Source organism: Camponotus floridanus, unplaced genomic scaffold (assembly GCF_003227725.1).
Source record: "Camponotus floridanus strain SB8 unplaced genomic scaffold, Cflo_v7.5 scaffold61, whole genome shotgun sequence".
NCBI lineage: Eukaryota > Metazoa > Arthropoda > Insecta > Hymenoptera > Formicidae > Camponotus > Camponotus floridanus.
Genome location: NW_020229781.1, coordinates 416,635 through 441,189, shown reverse-complemented (window position 1 = coordinate 441,189; position 24,555 = coordinate 416,635). Strand labels below are relative to the sequence as shown.

The 24,555-nt window shown below is 37.8% G+C and overlaps 1 protein-coding gene across 5 annotated transcripts in view; it reads right to left on the bottom strand.

The window, feature by feature from the left end:
* Positions 1-24,555, bottom strand: part of LOC105254457 — a 199,835-nt gene that overhangs the window by 125,078 nt on the left and 50,202 nt on the right. The window lies entirely within an intron of this gene.

Sequence of the window (24,555 nt, the reverse complement as noted above, 5' to 3'; positions counted from 1 at the left end):
TCGATTAAGAATAAATTCTGACGCGGTAGATCGCCGTCCCTACGCTCCATAAACATGGGATCGCTCGATTTTAAATGAAGCACTCAGCCGGGATTTCCTCGATCGCGGTAATGGTCCTCTCCCACTTTACTCTTCTTCCACCGAATTTAACGCAAACCCCATTGTCCCTTCGGCCGCATCGTAAAATGCTAATTTGTGGCAACCGGCGCTTGAATAGATGGGATAGACAAGGGGGGAGCGGGGGGGGGGAGGACAAAAAGTGGCCGAACAAGTGACAATCGTTAGAATCGCAATCGAGGAAATTCTCGAAGAGGCGATTCTCGTTTTCGATCACCGTGCATGTATGTACGCGCATACGTACGCGCGCGTGCAAATACACGCGTGTGTACAAATCACGTGTGCGTGCGAACATACAAGTGCAAGGTGCTCTCGTGCGACCGCCACCATGGCGGATAGCTGCTGGTCGAGACTACACTGTGTGTTCGAAACAACACTGCGGATTGACATTAGATATCAGTGAAGCCGGTCACGCACGAACAAGGTGTCTACCTACCGGTATCGCCAGCGGCGAGTAAATTTTAATTGAAGCACGGACCTCTCATTTTGTCTCGCAGTTTGTTGCGTGCGCACCCGGGGTTTCTAAACGCGCTTATTTTCGGAGAAACAGCCAGCTATATCATAAAGGAGATAAGCTCGCGTATTCTCAGACTTCGCATAAATTCAGATATCTCTACTTGAGGTAATCTCCACTTGGTCGTAATCGCGAAATCATTTCATATGATAAATGACAAAAGTTAGATACTTATTAATATCGCATTTATGTTGTCAAATTTATATTGTCTGTTACGCTTAAAAAAATTGCATTTCTGTGTCAAAGTAAAATTTATTTAAGGCTGAATGAGAAATTAATTCCAAGAGAAACGTTATTGAATAATTATCGAAAAGTCGAGTCTGTACACTGTTCTAGTATAACAAGATTATCGCCAAACACGTTAAAGAAACTCTTATTGATATAAATACGATATTGATGGAGTTACTCTACTAACTCTCCGTACGATACCACGAATAATTGCATTTGCACGACGTCCAATATAGCGACGAGTCCTATCATTTTTATCTAATTATCGAGTTATTAACTTACCACACCCCCTTAAGGGAGAAAAGCCTGCACGAAGCAGCGGGGATAGCGGGAAAGAACGCAACACGATCGGCGAACGGCATTACAATGATTTTCCGTCGAGGCCTGGGTGGCCAATAAAAGAGTTTATCGAGGTATCGCTCGGGAAGATAAAATTGAAAAACCCAGATCCTCTTCCCAGCTGTACCACACCGAAATGGCCGTTCAATATCGGCAGTCTACTCTACTTACTTTGCGCGACGTAGTCGGGGCGGAAGTTGCGTGGAAGAGAGAAAGAGAGAGAGAGAGAGAAAGAGTGGTGCACCATATTTTACAGCAATCAAAAGTTCGCCCATGGAATCTTCCCGATCGTAAACAGCGTAACGACGCTCGGGTCGAAATTTATCGTAGATTAGTTTGGTACCTGTTCGTTTTACGTGTACAGCATACATAGAGTAGGCGTATGCAGCGTATAGGGATATAAGACGCGAGTACTGCAAGTGCGGAGAATTATTTTACATATCTCTTATCGATCCATAACCGCGCGAGTCGTGAAAAATTTCAAAAACGACGGGATTCGCTTCGTATAAAGAGGAACTTTCATGTGCGTTTGAGGGTAGACCGACCGCGTTTATTTTCCGAGAAAGGTCTGATAATTTCACGAACGTAGACTAATAAAGTGATAACAATCCACCACTTTTATTCAGTCGTATTCCTGGACTCGAACGACCTTTCAACTTTCAACGAAGGGGCTTACACGAGCGCTTGACAGTTCGCGAATTCTGTGGAACAGCCCGAATGCTTTAAAGGGCTGAAAATTCTGCCCGCTTCGCATAGCTAATTAACGACGAAAAGTTGCTGATGATAACATGGCGTTACATCGTCTGCTAAATTACGACGTGGACGACGCAGTAATTCATATCGAAAAATGCGGCGCCGTATTGCGTATGGGATCAGCCACGTGGGTGAGACTACGTTCGTGTTGCGCGCACGTCTCGTAAATATTCATTTAATCTGATCTAATCTGTACGAACATATTCCGCGCCTTGCGTAATTGCCGGCGAAATTGCAAATCGATATCTAAATGGCCGGACCCTTTGTAATGGCAAGCATTGCGCGACGTATATCTCCGTACATCGAGATAACGGGAGGGGGATTGGAGTGTCAGGGAGGAGGAAAACGGCGACGAAACAGTCGGCCGGAAGTGCGACGGGAGTAAAAAGACGTATTATCCAAACGGACCGTGATGTTCGACGTCGGGGATGGCCATTACGCTCAAAACCAGACTCGGGCTTTCGCGTATTATCGATTCGTGTCCCTCCGTCAATTAGCCATCTTATAGAGCGGAACGCGCGGAATCGACAACTGGATTCAGTTAGGTATATTAATCCATCGACCGGCAAGTGACATTGATATTCCTGGCATGTGAATAATTCCCGCATTCACTAAGTGTTGAGCGATCTGTTCCGGGCACATACGACAAACGACGTAACGAGCGTAGAATCAAATTAAAACGCGATGATGCTTCATCTCACCCTCATTATCTATTCGCGTCGCGTAACTCGGCTACATGTACGAGGCCGTCGTCAAAGCGCGATAATAATGAATCATCCGTGAAATTATTTTGCCCTTTAAATACGATTAATAGCTCGTGTATGCAAATTTCTCACTATATTGAAGGCATGCCGTAGGGATTAAATTGACTTCGCTTAATCGTGTAAAATCTATTACAGAGCGAGTTAGGAGTAAAATCGCCTCACAAATTGAATAGAATTTATTTCACCAATGGATTTCGTCGACATTAGATCCTTTTTTTGAACGGTATCACGAATATCGATACATCTAAATAATTCATCTTGACGCGCGATTGATTCATCTTTTTCCAAAAGCAACGGATGACAGATCTGCAGGAAATGTAAGCAAATACACGCAACGTGACGTAAGATGGAAGATACGTGGGAATGCGCGATACGTGATCCAGATGAGGGCGGGCTTGTTGCACAAGCGAGGGAGAGAAAATTGACCCAAATCCGCCAATTCAAACGGGTCGCAGATCCCTTTTCGTCCGTTTTCATGTGCGGAATATCGTCCAGACCGGTCTTCTCGCGCGGAGAAGAGCAAAGGAATTGTAGAGACGGAAACTAAAGCAGTGCTCCGAAATTCGCGCAATACCACGCCCTAGTAACGCATCTAATAACAATACTCGTATCAGGTCGTGCGCGCTTCCGATGTAGATAGTCGGTGAGAGATGCAGGGTTTAAGGCACCGCGTTCGCGCTCGTCTCCTTGTCTCGTCTCGCCCTGTTTGAGCACGCACCGAGTAAACGGCAAGTAGTGGGTCGTGACGAGGGCTTGAATTAAATATATGCGCGAGCGGTGTCACATTTACGCCATTCAGAAACGAAGCGTAATATTATGCCGCCGCGCATAAGCCGTTCAGATTGCACGACGTCCTGTTTGCCCTTTTGTTCAAGCGTTCAGTCACGCGATACTTTTAACATTTGCCTGAGATTTGCATTGGAACCGAATCGCGGGAATCGAAATCAACGGCAAAGAATATTATTCTCAATGGCAACCAGAGATTCGCGGAATAACTCGACACAATTCGGTATGAATGGTCGACGCGATACGTCTAAATATAACAGTGGGAACGTTTTTACGCTGTTAAGTAAATAGAAAATCGGCATCTGTTTAAACTATCGTACGTAGCTCCGATTAATCTGAAGGGTGCTTCAAAAATAGTGCGCCGAAATATCGTGCGCCTGCAAGCAATTTTTTTTTACCGATAACCGTTCGATAACAAGTCTGTATGCATGCCAGCAGCATTTTCCGGCTTGAAAATTTTCGTGCAATAGATATAGTAAGCTCGTGGAGAATGTCGATTATTCGAAGTTCTCCGTACAATCCATGTAAAATAAGTATTTTTTAAGTAATCAATTTAAAGGGCTGCTTCAATTTTGCCGTAATTCTATTATTTAACGAAGGAATTTAAATTTCGGATGGAAAAACCAACGAATTATCATAGCGACTCGTCGTGAAAATATAATTGTTATTTCGATTTCAATTTCATCGTATGCGCAGAGTGAATTATGATTTCAAGATGCTTGTATAAATTATACGATATTATTAAACACACGCACGCACGTACACGCACAAACGTACACATGCATTGTAAAGCTTCCGTGCATCGGATACGGTAAACTCTGTTCGCAATCTCCCGATAAATTGTTTTAAGTGGATTACCAGCGGCTCTCAGGGAACTTTGCGACGATATTAACGATGGCAGAAGCAGCGAGAATCACGATAAATCACACAATTGTACGGCAAAGCCCACGGTAATAAGAAGCAAACGCGAGAAATATCGTTTTGACATCGTCGTTGAAGATTTGGTCGCATGAAACAGTCGAAGAGCCATTGTGATCCAATGAATAAGAATTTAAGAATGTTTTATATACAATCCCAGCAAAAAGTAGCTGAAAATCAATATTGACGAATATTCACTTTTGGTGTATTTTGAATATGAGAAATTGTGTACACGGTAAAAAACATTTTGTATTTCTGTTAAAATTTTCTCGTATAAAAATTTTTGTGTTAAATTTTTAACATACTCTTATGTTAATGTAACATTATCGTTGCGTTATTTTGACATTTCTGCGTCTTGAGTTAATATTCATTGTTTCTAAGAGTTAAAACAACACAATTAATATGTAAATGCATGAATTTTTGATGAAATATGTTATATGTTAAAATTAACAGATAAATTGTGTTATTTTTCTTTCTATAACAGTTTCCATATGTTAGATCGACATATCTCTTCTGTTATTTATCATAAAAATATAAGAATAACATTTTCTTTTAATTAAATTTAACATTATAAATATGTTAATTTAACATAAACTCTATTTCCAGATAAAGTTTAAGTGTTACACTTTTGTATTAATTTTTAAACATATTATTTGTGTTATTTATTTACATACTTGCTTTCAGTTAAATTGACATTAAAATTAGAGTGCATAATTTGGGAAATATGTTAAATATGTTAAATTTAACACAAAATTTTTTAACTTCGTAGAATATTACAATTTAGTCTTAGCTACAGTGCAGAGAGTATTTTTTAATATTTACGTTTTTACTGAAATATTCCGAATTTTGTTAATCGAAATGATTAACTTTTGGCAGAGAATTTCGCCTTGTGACAGATACATGGCTAACTTTATTGAATATTTTTTTTATATTTAATATCTTTATTATATTTAATATCTTTTTAATCAGTTAGTACTTGTATAATATTATTTGACCAAATATTTCCTCTGTATCTAAACTTTTGCAAATCTTAAACAAATTCTGGATATTATTTCCATGTGTTTTTGTTATTTGAATCGACGTGTACGTTTCCAATAACAACACATGTTAATTCGGTGCAAATTAAAATCCTTATAACTTGTGAACGCTTAAGTGAATCGATTTAAAAATTGTACTGAAGATTCTAAACATATGTAAGGATATTCTATACAATTTTCATTAAATTCTCAATATTTTAAAAATAGGTACAAAACATCCTTAAATATAACAGCATTATATTATAATGTTTAAAGAAAGGGAAATTGAGTGTATCAAGGTTATAGAAGATATATATTTAGTTGTTTCTATTTTATACGTTATTATTCTTGCGTTGCAACTATAAATATCTTTGTGGAAATACTATTGTTAAGGAATTCTCAATCGAGATCGTGATGTCTCGCTTCGTTATTATGCGGATCCGCATGAACGATACGCTTATTATTGAGCGATACCGCCGAGGAAGAGATAAAGAGACAGAGAGAGAGAGAGAGACAGAGAGAGAGAGAGAGACAAAGAGAGAGAGAGAGAGAGAGAGAGAGAGAGAGAATATGAGAACGTCGATGGTAATGCGGGACTTTATGTGTTCTCATGAATGTGAACTCGGGTTGGATTCTACGGAATATGCAAGGATGGCACGGCGTGCAATAAGTTCTCGCTGCGAAATCGTATCGAACGGTAGGTCCATTTATCAGGCATCGACTTGATCGTAGAGCGCAAACAGATGGTGTTCCGTTTTCAATGTAGGGTGTACAGGCCCGAAGGTCGACTGCTTTTAACCAAACGGTGTGGCGAACATGCGTGATCGCGTGTATCTGCCCGATTACACCACGTGTCACGTTTTTCGAACACATAGTAGACAAATGGATATATCGCCGCGGGCACGAGAACGCGCGGTGCACCGCCTTCTCGATAGAAATCTCGTAGTCTTTATTACGAGAAAGGAACTTCTCTGCGAATGAGAATTTCTTCGGTGAACGAGCTCCCTCGGAATACGGAATGATTGCACACGTCTTCGATAACGTATCGGCATAGATAGTTATTTTATGTATTATAGAATTCTAAATATTTCATAGTACTTATGTGTGTTATATACAGGTTATATACCCGAAACTCATAATCAATCTTTCAAAGACAGATTCCTGGGATCATCTGAAGATGATTTTTCCTCAACGAAAATGTCGAGACACTAATAATTTTCGAATTATAAGTGATTGGAAATAAGAGGTTTTTCGTAAACTAAGCTTTGTAGAAATAAAATATTAACAAAACCACATTTTTCGATTAATTTTAAATAAAGTTTACTTTAATTGAGTTTTAATTTAAGGCTTAATTGCAAAGATATATGATGACAAAAATCGAGAAGACGCAAAAAATGACGGCCTTCATCGACATTTTCACTGAGGAAAAATCGTTTTTAAATTGGCCAGAGAATCTGCCTGTATAAAGGTGAAAATAGCCTGAGTCACACAATGGTATTATGTCATGTTAAAGTTATTAAAAAATAGACAACGCGTTATCAAAAATAGATAATGACAAAAACACTATCTTAAAGCATGACAAAAGAAAATTGACAGTTGATTTTAAACGATAAACGATAAAACTAACATGTCAAATGGATATATGTAAAAAGCAAAGAGATCTAAGTGTCAGAGAAATGTTTCAGTTTAACCTATATTTATTTTGAAACTGGACTTTATCTTTCGTGGCACTAGTACCTTGTACGGTTGTAAATCGGTACAATACATAAGTTATACTGATCTCCTTTAATTAGAATATTCCAAATTATACGAAGCGTTAAACAGTAATGTAACATTAAGCAAAGGTTGTCAGGCATACATACCACTCTCTATCTCTCTATCTTTGCCTCTCGTGAAGAGATTATTATTAATAAAATAAACTTTTCGGGCTTTAGATATACATTACAGAGAGCTCTCGCGAGCTGGTATATACCACCCATTTCTAATCTCGTGCGGACAACGCGGGGGTGTCTGGCATGGAAATGGTAATTTATCCAGCAACCTCGCTCGCGCGCGTTTGTAACATGTAGAAGCGGGCAACCTTGCCGTGTACCTCGTATGCCCGATTAATCATTTAGCTGCCTAATGGCCTCTGCGAGATTCGGCGCGCACACGAAACGAAATGACATGGTGTAAAACATTTCGGCCGAGCACGTCATTCCGTGTAGCAAAGGACTTTCTTTCTCTCTTTCTTTACAGCTCTTTTCAACTCACGCGAAATAATGTTGCCGAGGGATGTCGAAGCGGGTATTCGCTTCTGATCGAATTCTTACACAGAGAAAATGGCTGTGACGATGCGACGACGACGTTATCGTTACGACGATACTGAAGAGGGCGATAAAGTCCAAGATGGAACGAATAGAGATGACAAGAAAGAGATAGATAGATAGATGGAGAAAGAGAAAGAGAGAAAGAGAGAAAGAGAGAAAGAGAAAGAGAGAGAAAAAGAGAACGAGAGAGAGATATGATGAAAGAAAAAGAAGGACTCATCATTGTATCGCGGGTGTTGGTAGGGTGACGAACAGGAGGGTAAAAGTAGAGGGATAGACGGCTGTTTGGGGGGCACTCCTCGTAGTTGAGAAAAACGATGCCAGAGTTGTTTGCGTGTTGTCGTTACATTTATTGGCAGCAGATACGATGATGCGTCAGATCGTTAGGGAGAAACGTTAAATAGACAGTCTTTCATGCTACCTATCTTTCGTTCTAAAGAGGGAAGATGAAGCAAAAGAACAGGAAGAAGGGAAATGTGGGATAGATAGAAAAGAGAGAGGAGAGGATGGAGTTTATGCAGCGCTGATAACGGATGAAAAATGGAGAGTCACGGGGTCCTGATTAGAATCGAGAATATGAATCGGTCCTTTCGATCGTCAATATTCATGGATGCGACAGCGTTCGAAGTAGAATTCTCGGTTAAATGAAGAAAAAAATGATCGGACGCCGAGGAAACAATCCAGCTTTCAAACAGACATGCTTCCATTTCATCATGGAACAATTAAAGACATGAAATTTATTCAATTCAGAAAGATTTACAGAATAGGCACAAATGATCGATAGCTGATAATTAAAATTGATAGGATGGAAAATTTGTATTTTTAATATATGGAATAATGCGCGTTTCAATGAGAAGGAAAATTAATTATTACTGAATAACTGTAACGTTGAACGAATGATTAATGCAAGCAAGCTGTTATTTGCGAGAATATTTTTCTCATATGCTATAATGTTCAGCATTACCATAGCTGATAATAAGTGATTTAATAATCAAACAAGCTACAGCAAATCGATGCTGGTAGAAAAGAGCAGAGCACGAAATTTATACAAACTGTTTTGCACATGCTGGCGACAGACCAAATGTTAAATATCGCCAGGAATCAATTAACGCTCCACAATCAACTGCTTGTACTGCAACACGATCAATCTAACGGACTGCTTTTAACGTGTTTCTCATGCAGAAAATTTGTTTCAATTTATTTACACTTACATTGTGCGTAAACACGACGATTCTAATTTTACAAACGTTTGCGAGCCTTTCGATGTGATGTAGCCAAGGCAAACGAGCGTAACGATCGCAGTTTGCCTCTTCACCATCAGTTATATCGGCACTTGCTCTACTGTACCTCTGATGATATTGCCATTCGATGCTGTTATCGAATGTTTACGAGACATTTAACGGTGTTTTTGATGCAAACGGGAAACTAGATAACGTATAAGCGCTTTGTATCCCTAAAAGTTATTGAATGTTAAATGACTACTAGTCGTAAAAGGAGCTAGTTTATTAACATGTAAACATAAAACTGTATCCGATTTCGATGATTGATAAAATACCTATTCAAATATCGTAAAAAAATTTCCTGACCATTTAGGCATTTTTATTTTTTATGTAGAAAGAATATTTAAAAATATTTTTGATGCGATTTTCTAAAATAAAATAAAATTTTTGATTATAGGTTTCCCAATGCGTTTTATTTATATAAAGGTAAAAACAAAGAGATGTCTAAGCTTTATGTGCCAGATTTGCAAATGTATTGAAAAAATTAAATAGCTTTTCCTATAGATATAAGATAAACACATATTTTTCACTCTTATATTTTTATTTTTTTATCACTGAAATTTGTAATAAAAAATATATCCTATATATTTAATATTTTGAATATATAAATACAAACAAATATACATACAGTTATAATATATTTTAATCTTTTTAAAAACGCATTTATTAAAGCTGGAAAACATTATTTTACCTTTTTTTCCAAAATATGTTTATAATTCCCAAACAAAAAATTGGAGTCTCTTGAAAAATATATACACATATGATCATTTTTTGTGCATTAAGATTAATTATTCATGAAAAAATTTTGCACAATAAAACTTAATGTGTACAACATCAATATTTAATCTAATAAGTATCAATATCTTTAAAGAGATGAAACACATAATTCGCAATTTGGCTTATCAACTTGGATTGCTGACTCCATACAATATAAAGGCAAAATTATCAGAGAGAATTTTTTAAAATGTTCCTTGATCCCAATAAAATTCCCTGATTTTAGCAGTACAAAAGAAAATCTTGAAAAATTCAAATTCTTTCTATTTTTCCATGCTGCAAATACCCTGTATTAATCAGACTTAAATTTTCTCTCTTTCTCCTTCTTTCTCTCAAGTTTCTTCCTTTTCAAACATTACATAAATAATTCTTAAAAACAGCTAAAAGCAGAAATTACAAGCATGAATTGAAACTGGACATTTCTCCGAAATATCAGAAGAGATTTTCGTTGTCGCAAGAAATTTTGCCTCATTGTTAAAAGCTTTTTGATGATTCCCAACACGGTGGAATACTACACAACGTAGGTACACCGAAGTTACGGTTTTTGTTACTCTGTATTTCACGCTAAAATTCAAGGAAATTACGGTTAGCGTGGTAATGAATTATTGTACGTCGGAAGCGCTATTGTAAGTCCAAAACTTGGAAATTGTAAAGTTGAAGATTGCAGGACATAGTCTCTGCTTGCTTAGAATAATATACGCTACAGTTATATATAAATGCAAGGAGTAAACGACAAATCACAAGAAACAAGATGCATTGTGCATTTCTTATAATTATGTTGAAATTGTATATATACCTTCGGTGAATAAATATACTCAAGCATCTGAAAAATTAATATTAATTTACGAATAAAATAAAGAACGCGCAAATCACTCACAATTATGTCTTCCATCGTTATGTTACATCAAAAAATTCATTATAATGAATAAATAATAATAATATTCGTCAAGTATCTTTGTATTCAAGAGCTTTAAAAATAAAGATTGCTGCTAACGCATAAGTTTTCATCAAAAAGAGAAGTCTCTTTAGTCAGAAAATAAAATTGAAGCACAGCTGCACGAAGAAAATTGCCTTCAACTCGTCTGTGATTTCCTAGCGGGGTCGCATAAAATATTACTCGGCAGATATACCGCAAAATTCTTTGTATCTACAAGATCCTCGAGACGCAATGTCAGGTTGAATGTGCCCCTAACTTTCCGCTAGGTAAAGTACAACAGACACGGATCATTAACGATGCATGCAGAGATTTCTCGCGGGATCCAATATCTCTTTCGTATTATTTCATGTTCGCGAACGCGATCTCATATGCGCGTTGCAAGTGTTAATCGTCGAACTGTGTATAGAATTTTTAACGAACGCGAAAAACCCTTGGGACTTTGAATTCATTCATTCCTTCGCCCGAAGCTCCTATATAATGGGGAAAAAAGAGGGAGAAAGATAGGGAGAGACGATTTACCGATCTACTGCCAAAGGGTTTATTTTATGGCACTGCATCTACCGTGGCTGAGTTTAATTGTATCGGCCGTGGCGGTGGAAAGCCGAAGGAACGTTCAAAGCTTACTAAGTGCGCACCGATATTTTTCAACGCCGAAGTTCATTTTCAGGTGGATCACGTGCTCGCACGGGACCGGTACGTGAGCGTAAGAAAGGAAAATCTGGGAGCAGATAGGGCGGCTAAAACGGCGTAAAATTCGGCGCGATTGTATATCAGACACGCGAGCCAATTAAAACGCTCTCGAATATGACGCAGCTGGTGAATAAGCGCCGGCGCTGCTGGTATAAATCATCTCGTTCCTATGTATGTACCTACACGCAATGTCGCGCGCGTTTTTCATCGATAATCCTGGCATCCGTGCATTTCATTAAATGTATGATTTAACGGGTGAAGTAACGAGATTGCTGTTTTTAATGAAAAAATTTGAAAACTCGCAACACGCGGAATCTGGGAGCTCGAGAGACCCTAAGCTACACGGACATAATTGCAACGACTGCAGTCGGATACATGAAAAGTAGCCGGTGCGTAAGAATTAAAATGGTATTTTACACCATGACGTGACGGCGGTAATTTGCATCGTAATGTAAGTCAATTATCGCGTGCACCATAACTCAGGAACGTGTACACGCTACTGATCTTGGATTTGTACACGGTCTGGTCTCTCCTTACGGGATTACTAGAAATGCACAGAGGCAGTTGCCTCCATCCCTTCCGTTCGAAATGTTACACTCAGGGGGAATATAGGTGATTGGAGTACAAAACTACGCAAAATGTGTCCATGAAATTTGAAAATGTACGAGAGCAGTAAAATCTATTTGTTGGACAGTTTTCTCTTAATCCTCTTTAGCGGTGTAAAAACCACTTTGATAGACTCGAATCAAGCCTAACAATACATGAAAAAATAAAGCGATATTTAATAAAAAATATGATATAATAATTTAATTAATTATTGTTTTTGCAGTTTTTGAGATATTTTAATATTTCAGAAATCGAAATTTTTAATTAAGCTATTCATTTCAAAAATTTAATTTAAATTGCATTCCATATTATTCGCATTATTTCATTGATATTATTATTATTATTATATATTTTTATTTATTTATTTATTTAGTTTATCGCACGGTTATTTTCAAATAAATCTAAAACTAAGATTATTACATAATTTGGAAGAAAAGAAAATCGTTCTATTTCTGTATCGTATTTAAATTCTGTATCAATATCAATATTTAAGGTCTTCGGATAATAAGTAGAACAATCTACTTGACAAGTGTAATCTTGCCTAAATATTTAACACAATTGACTGTAATAATTCGAAGAGACTACCATTTTTCGCATCGTAGAAATAGCTACAAATGATGGTAGCCGTTACGTGTCCGCTTTAAAATTCAAGACAACGGTATTAATCTCACGGCTTTTGTAAACTCTTTTTTCCAATTCATTAAAACTTCGACGTCCGATATGCTGAACAAGTAAAGGGAGAGGGAAGAAAATTACGGTCCTACTGGCACCACGGAAAGGGGTGCATAACTCCCAGTTCCTAACTCGCTCGCAGCATCGCCAAGTATAAACGAGCGACTCGCTGAGAGAAACGGACTGGCGTTTTATAATTAAGAAGGAATTATAGATATAATCCAGCAGATATCTAACGTTTCTCTCGTCTCTCCCTTTCTTTTGTAATTTTTTTCCCGTACATTTCAAACGAATTTATCGAAACGAGCAATACCTCGCGGACATATGATAATTAACGATCCAGTACAGTAGTAGAAAAAGAAAGAGAAAGCACAAACCGATGCGTTTTATTGGATTCACTAGAACTCTGCATACTTTCCGTTTATCTTTCTTGAATATCTGCGTTAAATACTCTCATTTTCTTTATATTAAATCAATGAAAACGATTATAATTAAATCACTTGAAATGTATAATACTTTACATCCTGAATGTAATGGATTACAATTAACGTAAACGATTCTCTTTAAGCGCGTAAATCGATACATTCGTCTCTCTATTCTATTTGTCAATGTAAATTTATCAATTTCTTTCGTTATCAATTATCTCCAACGTGACTCTAATTTCGTTAATATATTTGTTCGTTTTTTCATGTTATGAAGAGGGTGAGAACTTTGCGGGAGTTTTCATAAATATTTCACGACAGAAAGTAATTAAGTATTAAGAGAAACTTTTATGGTTAAGACTGCACGATATTTTCCGTCAACGGACAATTCCGGCAAAATGACAAATGGTGAGGGGAGACCTGGCGGAGCCTAGCGCGCGTTTATAGGATTAAAAGAAAGGGGCGCGAACGAAAATCGGAGTCGCGCTCCGATGCATATATCGCGTGGCCGCTCTTTCCACGGTCACAGTTTTAATGCACTGCGGTTTCCGTATGTTTGTAAGGTTTGCAACTAAAACGTCCGGAAAAATGGAAGCGCGGAGGAAGAGAAGGTGATGAAGATAAAGAGCGGCGAATAGTGGCGTGTGGAAGGACAATTATTACGAACTCGTGCGTAATAAACGACAATCATCCAATCCAGAAATAGCACATTTATCACGCTCATGCGAGTCTCTCGAGTCTCGACTGGCTGGGTAACGACTCAACGTCGACGTTTTCCGACTATTTCCGTTGCGCAGACTCGACAACCCGTACCATTCTTCCAATGCTGAGTTACGCGTGACGTACATTTTTGTTCAAAAGTCGGCTTAAACGATTCAGAACCAGCAAACTTTGTAAACAAAAATTTTCGCGAACGCGATTAAACGTACGAGCGTGCAATTTACCGCGATATCTGAGATACTGAGAGATTTACATCTCTTCTTTTGCAAAAGATTTATTTAAACTGTAGTATCCAGAAATTTTCATATAAAATATTAATTTTCAAAAAAATTACAAAAGTTGTCTTCATCTTTAATAAACTTTATCTTAAATATCACTGAGGCAGAGTTGCAAAATAATCTTATTCGGCGGATAAAAATTTATCTCTATCCTTAGGCCCTTTTTGGTGATAAATGTTCTCAATGATATCGCGGTCTCCGTTTCTTCGTGAAAGAGATAGTTCACCACTCTAGTCTAAACGACAGTAAAGGTATATGTAACCTTAGCGCATTGGTGATCCCGACGAGCGATATGGAAAGCAGAATCGAGGAAGAGCAGGCGATGGAAGCGCACAGCTGACGAGGACCCGCTACATAAGCATCGAACGATCAGCCGCGGATACCCGAGCTGTCACGTTCAGGAAAAATATTTCTCAGTTTCCTCGGCTACGGTCGCTCTCGAGAGTAACCGTTCTTTGGAGGCGCGGGTGTACATGTGTGACAGTCGAACTCGAGTTTACGTGTGTGTTTCAAGTATGTGAGGTAGATATTGTGGTAGTTGTCCCGGGAAGAGGAATCTTTCGGATACGGTACTCCGAGACACGCTTTCGCGGCAAAAGAACCGTGACAGAAATCAGCAAGTCGCCCAACTTCTTCACCGAGTGCAGCAGATGCGACAAAGGGATTTACAGACTCGTTATTCGCGATGTTGTTGCTTGTTCACCGGTGATTTCTCTTTTTTAGCGGCCCGTGCCGCGTTGTTCTCTCCTTGCATTCACTTCATTAGATACCTTTCCGCGGGGAACATCAAACTATTTTGCCGGTCGAGATTACTTCCTCGAGAAACCAATTTGCACTGATACACCGAGAGAAAGGAATTTTCCAGCAGAACGGAGATGGGCTATTGTACTTATGCAAAAACTGTTATCGCGCCAAGAACATCATGTCGACGTGATGAGGATACTTGGAAAGACATTGCGCGGCTTTATCTAACAAAATCCGCAACGATGACTATTTGCAGATTAAACATGAATATATAACAAACGAATATTTTTACAGGCGACAGACAAATGTTGAAACTATTATCAAATTATTCGTTGAAACTATTATCAAATTATCGTTATTCATACTTTTTAATCAAAAATAAATGATACTAATTTGAAGACCTGTAAAATTTTCAATCTTTACAATCTAAAATACATATGTGCAAAATTTGATGATTATATTGGAGATTTGTTATATATAAGATTCGGTCACGAGATTTAATCGATTTTATTCTCATCCAGATGAATATCCAGTGCGCAATCACGATACAATGTTCACCTCCAATGTATAGTTTCATACAAATTAATATCACCGTTAGTGCACGAAGCACGCTATGTTATCGCGTTATGACCGTATAAATTATATTGGTAAATATATGTTTTTTTTTACATTGTCCACGATCACCATTCTAGTGCATGCGCTTACTGCGCTCTGAATTATTTACGCTTACGTACCTATTATTTATTGTCGCTCATCGTATTATTCTATTGTATCCGCGAGCCCGGGTTAATGTTCATAGACACGCGATGAATGATGAATTATTACAACACCTCATAAATGTTAAAGATAGACGAACTTACAACGTTGTAGTAATTGGAACAACCTCGTGCATGCGAAATTCGCGTCGCGAATAAGCGACGATAAATCTTGTTGCGTCGACATTATTTTCTAAACGACAGTCTCTCCAGCTTTCGAGAGGTTCATCCTTACTTAATTGTGCATATTATTTTAACAGAGCGCCGCTAATTACTCGAATATGAAGTTATTACTTGAACGAGACTACGTACGAAACTGAGTTTAAATAGCAGCAGTTGCTTAACGAAGAGAGAGCAATTTCATCACTTGAATCACTTATATTTGCGATGTCAAGCAATTGCTCTTTTCTTTCTTCTTTTTACGATTAAACAAAAACGAGACATCTCATTCGCATAAAAAATTCCTTTCTTGCAATAAATTCAATATCGGAATTGTGTCACTCGGTTGGGAAATATACAATTAAATTGGTAAGCGTTATTTCACACATAGTGGATTTTGGATGTATGAATATGCAAGCGATGCAATATATCGATCAAATTACAATATTTATGTGCCTTGGAACTTCATTCTTTGTCTTGACACTTCGAAATTTGGCACATTGAATAATACTGAAATTCGACCCGCGTTGCCTACTAAATCTCTAACGAAGATCCCAAGCGACACGAGAAATTTACGACATGCGTCAGGGAAATGGAAGACAGGCAACTCGAAACTTGAGTAAAATTCCATCCATCCGTAATAAGTCGTTTCTCAAATATTCTTGAAATACCTATATTTTATTACGATTTCCGTAATGCTTGTCATATATTACGCGGAGATCGTAATAAAATACAAGTATTGTGACATATGTATGAGATTCGTTTTTATTCAAAGGATAAATATCTAATTTAAAAAATCTCATTAATCCGATTTTGATATCCTTCATCTTCCAATTAATTTTACTTCAATATTGTGCTTCAATATTTCTTTATTTTATGTATTCCAATATTTTCTTCTATTTTATTTAAAAAATAAATATATTCTTGTAATGCATATTTTTCAAGCACGTCCATTTTTTCGTATATATGCGAAACAGTTAATCAGCAATTGTTATTTTTATGATGTACGTATAATGAAACGCTATTTTAATAAGAAAGCCGCTTGTGTATATTATTTTCTAGATACAGCTATCTCTTCAATTAGTTTGACAGTAGAAACACAAAGAACAGTTTTGCATAATAGCGAGAGGAAATACTTTTATCCGGATAACATCGCTGTAAAATGTTCTCTTTTAGTAGATCGCATGTAAATGCGCACCGCCTGGTAAAATTTATATTTTTAAGATAAATTTAACACGTAAAATAGAGCCCTTCCGGAATAAATTAAATTATAATTATATTGAAGTAAAACCTCTTTTCAAAGCAAATTGCATATACATGTACTTGATTCAAAGAACACACTCACGCGATATATGTAGATCTTGAACGCCTTATATGAAAGTTTGAAAAAACGGAGAATTCTCCTTTGCTGATCCATTTTCTTTGCATCCATAAGTGTAAAAGAAGCGACAATGCGTAAAAAATCATTTAAAAAAATATTCTTTGTTCACCATAAAAATAATACGGGCGTAAATAAGAACAAGATGAAAAGAAAGAGAGAGAGAGAGAGAGAAAGAGAGAGAGAGAAAATCTGCCCGATACGGATGCTTAGCGGTATTTCAGAGCGCATCGTTTACAGATCGTTTACAAAGAGCATCATCTCACATTACTGGTTACAAACATCGCGCCGTCACCGACGGAATCGAGAGATTTCGCAGACGACAAATTATCTCAATGGATTTGATAACGAGATGAATAGATGCCGATAAATTTCGAGAAATAAATCGTAATGCCAAACGATAAGTAATTATTGTAGGAATAAAATAACAGACGATAGAATAAGCGGGAACGCGATCAATCGATATTCTCGGAAGGTAACAATACCCATATATTATTGAGCGGAATTTAATGTCTATAATAAAGAATTTAAATAGAAGATGTCCCGGCCAAGTTATAGGGATTGTTTAACGAAAATGAATTATTTAAAGGTATGATTTTAAAAATTAAAAATTTGCAATGGAGATGATAATTTCTCACGATTATTCTTTGAAAAGAGAAGAGCCAGAACTTTATCAATTATATCCAAGTTCTGAAAATATGTCGAGTGCTAACTTCATCTCATCGACGATTCTCTTTCTACAAATATCTTGCAATTTTAGGTTACACTTTCTGCATTCAACTGAACAATTAATTCGAGCAAGAGTCATAATTGCCGGGAAAATGTTTTACGTAAAAGGAAACTTATTCCTATTCGTCATTCAATTATTATTGACGATTAGACGGTATACTATAATTATGTCGCAAAAATAATTTCCTCGAGAAATTGTCTAAGTTAACTATTCAAGCCATCCAACTAGCATCGATCGTTAAGTAAAATGAAGGCAATTAAATAAAATGGTTACGTTCGAAAATGCTCGCCGTTGTTTCCCGACTTCCATTATCTCGCGCGAAAGTCGATACACGAGTTAGGGTTGGTAAAATACATAGGTATTTTATCAAGCACCCGTTGCAAACGTTAAGAGCAACTGCTCCGGGTGAGAAAAGAAAACCTGGTATTTAGGAATCACGTGTTTCACATTAAAGCCTGAATTCTTGCCATTAAATTGTCGCGTCAATCGATTCAAAGTTGTAGCAAAATAAATACAAAAATTGAAAATTGCAACAATTTATTAAACGAGAATACATATTAAAAATAATATTTTTAACGACACCTGAGATAGGAATTTAAAATCGTATCACATATCTGTCGACATTTATGATTTTATATTGAATCCACGTATTTCGATATATATTTTCAAATCATTAACGTCAATTCACGCGTGCATATAAGGAGAGATGTGTGCGTATGTGTACGTATGTATGAATGAATGAATGTACGTATGTATATATGTATATAAGTAACGGGCAGAAAAGTTTGTCCTCTTTCAAGGCGAGCAAATAATTTTTTGAACCTTTGATCTTTTCTTTTAGCATAGTGCCGCGTATCATTCCGCGAAGATTAATGTGCGTCGCAACGCTCGCGCATAAGAGCGACCGGCTGTAATCTCCGCGAAGGAAAAAGAATCACGTTAGCCGGATTTCGCTCGTGTTCTCCGAGATAACGCGATTTTTTCGTCGGATGTGCGAATCATAAACTTGCAGCAACGGCCGCGAGTCGGGAAAAAAGAGAGTCGAGAGAAAAAAGAAAACGGAAAAACCGAGAGGAAAAAAAGATACGGCCGCAAACAAGGGGCAGCGGAGCAGCGCCAGCAGCAGGCAACGCTACTTAAGCACGACGCAAAAGGGTGAATATCAGGCCGTAAAGGGAATTTACATGGACTCCGCCAAAGTACCGCCAACTTCCGTATCGGAGAAACTCGGAGTCCGATATCTCGAGAGTATCGGGGGCAGGAGGGATGGGAGGAGGGACGGAGGCGACAAGAGCGCGCGGTGCGAAGTGACTGTCGGGAGATGGAGCGGAGCGAACACGAACGGTGTAATAACGTTCGTCACCGAGAATTTCCAATATCACCGTCCGCGGTTATTGACGGACCGTAAACTCGTCGAATGGTAATCTAAAATCGTGCGGAAAATGAGGATGCGTACGATCAATGACTCGTGGCGCGGTGAGACGCGGGGGCGGCGGTCGCCGATAGCGGCCGGGCCCGGAGAATATACGTGCAATTATACGCTACTGCTGCGCCGTCACGGCCGTTTTCACCGATGAGTGATAAATCGCATCCTCCGCTCGCGTTCGCGGAGAGCGTTTCCTCTGTTAGCGCCGCGCTCCCCCTCCCCCCGCGAATTCGAATCGAAATTATATCTGGAAACGCGGCGCCGACTTTGCCGTTCATTAATCGCTGTCGATCCAGTCATATTATATACCATCATCGATCGCTTCGATTATTACACAACGTTATCGGAATAGCTACGATCCGCGCTCGAGATACGCAAACGAGATTACCGCCAATGAATAACGAAGGAAAAGCAATTGTCGCCAATATCGAACATGTTCGAGCGATACGCATGAATTTTCCCAGGGAAAAATCGTTTTACGTATGGTTAAGCTCGAGTTTGTAAATGTTACATGCGTGGAATAATAAATTCCACAGAAAAAAAATAAGTGTCAAATATAATTAAATTAACGCGTTCATTGTTTCGTATATACGCAACAATTTATAATCTTCTTAGATGAATTTAATATAATTTTAAATAATTTTAAATAATTTTAAATAATTTTAAATTTTAACAATATTATAGTCTTATTTTAATATTGTAATTGTCACCTCAAGAATGTAGAATTATTTAATTCTACTTTAAGAAAATTATAATCTTTGATTTAAAAATGTTATCTTCTATTTAACATTGTTTCTTTTTCATTCAAGAAAATTAAATCTTAAATCATAAAACTATATTTTTCTTCATTGAACTATATAAAATGGCTTCATTCAAGTAAGCAATTATTCAAGCAATTATATTTTTCTTAAATTAACGCAATATAATCTCATTTCAAGATTTTCACGTTAAAACTAAATATATTTTCAAAAGAAGAATGTCCTTTTTTTCTGTGTAAGTAATTGTAAATCGCGAGATAAAAAAAGCTGATTTTTCATTTATTTTTCTAATAATTAACGTCAGTTCCTCTTTCTCATCATAAGAGTTTTTCGATGTTACTCGATAATTAAATTTTGTAAAAATCCAAAGCTGGATTTAGAGAGAGCAAATGTGCGTAAATGAAGATACAAAGGCTCGAGACTTCCTCTAATGCTATAATAAAATTGTCGACGATAAAATGGGGAAAGCAAGATTCTCTAATGCGTGCCTCCAAGTCTTGCGCGGCAAAAACCACCGTAACTTCAATGGGAAAACTTGCGCGTGGCACGAGAATTACATTAAAAACTCGCGTGATCTTATGCACGAAGGTTAACTGCATCAACCTTCGTCCGCGTGCGCGCGGTAACGTTGGGAATACAGTGTCTCATTAAAGCGGGGTCGCGCACAAAGGCTCGGCGACCGACTCTCGCGAGCACCGTCAACTCGATGAACTATTTTTTAATTCGCGCCGAGGAAAATCCGTTGCGGACCGAGGCTTCGCAAAGTTTCGCAAAGTTGTGCATACGCATGACCGAATTCCAAGTATCACATCGAGGACGAATTAATTAAAACTTTCGGGACGCGACGCATTTTTATCGTATTAATATCGCTCCAAGCGTCCGAGAAAAATATAGCGAAATGAAATGCGCGTCTCCTGAGAAACGGCACACGCCGGAAAAAGCATCCCTCCTGGTGCTGTGACGCAGTACGCGGCGTCTTCGGATAAAAAATAGTGGCATAAATCCCGTAGGAAATCGATCTCGCGTCGTCCATTTTCCCCAGCTTCTCTTCTCCGGAACCCTTTTCCCGCCTTGACACACGCAAGATTTACTCGCGGCCAGGAACCAATTTCACCTCTCCATCCGTCATATATCCACCTGATTAGGCGATTTGTTGCAGCCGGATCCTCCGGGGGAACGCGTCGTGTCATCCCGACGACTCTTTTTCCAGAATCGGCATCGAGAACTCGGCGTAGCCGTAATCGATATCTGTTTTTCCGCAGGCTTGTTCAAGTTTCCTCTCGCGCTTTGTTTTCACTTGGAATGAATTTTTCTCGTTTAGATATTGAAAGTAAACTTTTCGCACATTTCTCTAGAGCATCCAATAAGTGTTTGTATTTGTACAATTTATCGCGAGAAATTAAAAATGACAAACAGCTATCCATTTATGAAATAGTAAATATTAGAAATTGACTAAAATCGTTTTACCCTCGCAAAATTGCCTCCGATTAATTTTATAAATTTCTCACGATAATGTAACACATGTCGATGCTTGCGCGCTAGTTATATTACCTTAGATTATTATACCGCGGCATTACATCGCATACATGATACGTAACCATCAGAGAACACGTATAATGTAGCATTACTAGGTTACACTTACATTAATCAAATTTGTTGTACCGACGTGTAATTCTCTTTCTCTCTCTCTCCTTAACTCCCTTTTCCTCCTCCTCTCTCGAATTTTGCATTTAATTTCTTAACATAGGACGAGTTTGTTAGGAGTAGTCGCATCGTAATAAAGAATTAGAGGAGAGTATCAGGAAAAGAATTTAAGGATGTTTTGTATGTACAATCCCAGCAAAAAGTAGCTGAAAATCAATATTGACGAATATCCACTTTTGGTGTATTTTGAACACGAGAAATTGTGTAGAATATTACAATTTGATCTTAGCTACAGTGCAGAGATGTATTTTTTAATATTTATTGCGTTTTTACTGAAATATTTCGAATTTTGTTAATCGAAATGCAAATCGATCAACTTTTGGCAGAGATGTTTCGTCTTGTGACAGATACATGGCTAATTTCATTAAATTATATTTATCTTTTTAACCAGTTAGTACTTGTATAATATTATTTGACCAAATATTTCCTCTGTATCTAAATTTTTGCAAATTTTAAACAAATTCTGAATATTATTTCTATGTGTTTTTGTTTTTTGAATCGTGGTTATACGTTTCCCATAAGAACACATGTTAATTCGGTGTAAATTAAAATCCTTATAACTTGTGAACGCTTCAGTGAATCGATTTAAAAATTGTACTAAAGATTCTAAACATATGTAAAAGGACATTCTGTACAATTTTCATTAAAGTCTCAATATTTTGAAAATAGGTACAAAACATCCTTAAGGAGATATCTGAGAAAGCAACCAACCAGCTAACATCAAAGTTAGAATATAGAATACTGGCTGAATGCTTTTCAAAATGACGCTAAATCCTTTTAAATTCTCTTCTAAATAATTCTACGACGCAATATAAATTCCATTAGAGCGAGCATTCATGCTAACCTGCGGCAAATCGTCAAATAAATTACGAATCGCGCGCGAATGTTATTGCTAAAAATAACGACAAGTATCAAGAATTAAATATAAACAATATTTTAACCAGCAACGGTCGATTCGACGAGACGATCCTCGTCGGATGGACATGCGTCGGGGTATCTCGTGCAAATTAATTACTCAGGCAGACTTTAAGCATGCAGATGCAATGTAAAGCCGCCCTTTATCTATCCAGCGGGATAGTTTGAGATGTGAATTTGGTTCGCAAATTGCATTACATACGCGAGACACGATGCCGAGACTGTCTTCCGAGCGAGGGCACAACGCGAGAACATCCGGGCGCGGCTGTGCCGATAAAATTCAGACAGCGAGCTTCGGGGGTGGCGAATTGCTGCACCGGGCGCGTCGACGGCATCCGGGAGGACGGGCGAGCCCGGGGACTCGTTCCATCGGTCTCCCTCGTCTCGTCTCGCGCGCGTGCGAGGGTATACAACAATCCCAAAATATTCCGGAGTGGTGATATTTTCTGGACATACGCGACCGACAACCGGTCGCGCTTGTACACGCGCCCGGACAATTTATACCGGCAGCCTTTTGAATTCAGTAAACGGCCAACCGGACGCGGAATTTTAAACAATTTGCCGTGTGACAGCTCCTACAAGGCCCGTGAAATCCGCGCGGATTTTTGTATCGCAAGGAATAAAAAAGGATAAATAGTTAAACATATATTTCAAGATATATGTGTATTCATTCATGCGCATCAGTGATAATATCTGTCGCACGTGCAAAATAAATAAATAAAAAATATGACACGCGTATAAAATAAACATTCGTCATTATATTCTCGTGAAGTTCAAGTTCTAAGTTTAAATAAACGGAGACTGTGATATAATTAACGTCTTTTATGTTTAACGAAAATGTCTAATTGACATTGATATTTATCGTGAATTTGATATTTATCGTGAATTTGTATGATACCGTTAATATCTTTGCGATAATTGTCTTTGCCCTATCCAATTTAATCTCAATAACGAATTATTGGAAAACAAATTATAAATCCGCTGTTATAAAGAAAGAAATCTTAAAAGTAATTTTTAGCAGCCAAATCAAATAAATTGAATTTTCTCAGAATTTGTCAAATGTAATTAAATATACAAAAATAACAACGGATTAATATAATCGCCGCCCATGTCAAAGAGGTGAACGCTAAATGCATAAATATCTCATTACATTAATAAACCAAGACGGATATCCCACAGAATTGCCAGAGGAATTTCTACTCGAAACAATCGGTACTTTCGCTAGCGCGCGATCAATCGATCCGTTTTGAATGCATCAAACACGAGCGCGATTCAAATCCGTTCAGGCGCGCATTGTTACGAATGCAACAGTCGCAATATGCATTCTTTCGAACGGCGCTCTGGAGGACGCAAAACTGAAAATAAGCGTGAGAATCCGACGTGCGTGCGTTTTTCACAGTACCGCATGCATTCGACGAGATGTCATCTCGAGAACAAAATCCGGTTAAATTTGATATATCGAAGCGCAGCCAAATATTCGCGCGTACAGATAAATCTTTAGTTCGTACCAATAAAAACTTATATATTATATTAGCGTACACAGTTGTGTATAGCTTACAATTTTTATTTATTATTGATTAAAATACAGAGAGAAATTTCTCGATACGTGGAATAGCTTTAAACGTATGCTTGGCCGTAGTGATTTAACCCGTTTGACTTGTATCGAAAATGTATCTCATCTTATCATCCATATATCATATAACGCGAACATTTCGAACACGGCGCAAGACCAGCATCTAACCGTCCAATATCCGTAGTGGAATAGCGATAAGAGTGCTGAATCAAATATATGGTGCAACCGATACCCTGAGTCTTATCGCGAACGACTCATTGATTTATCATGCGTCGAGTACTTGCTCCATA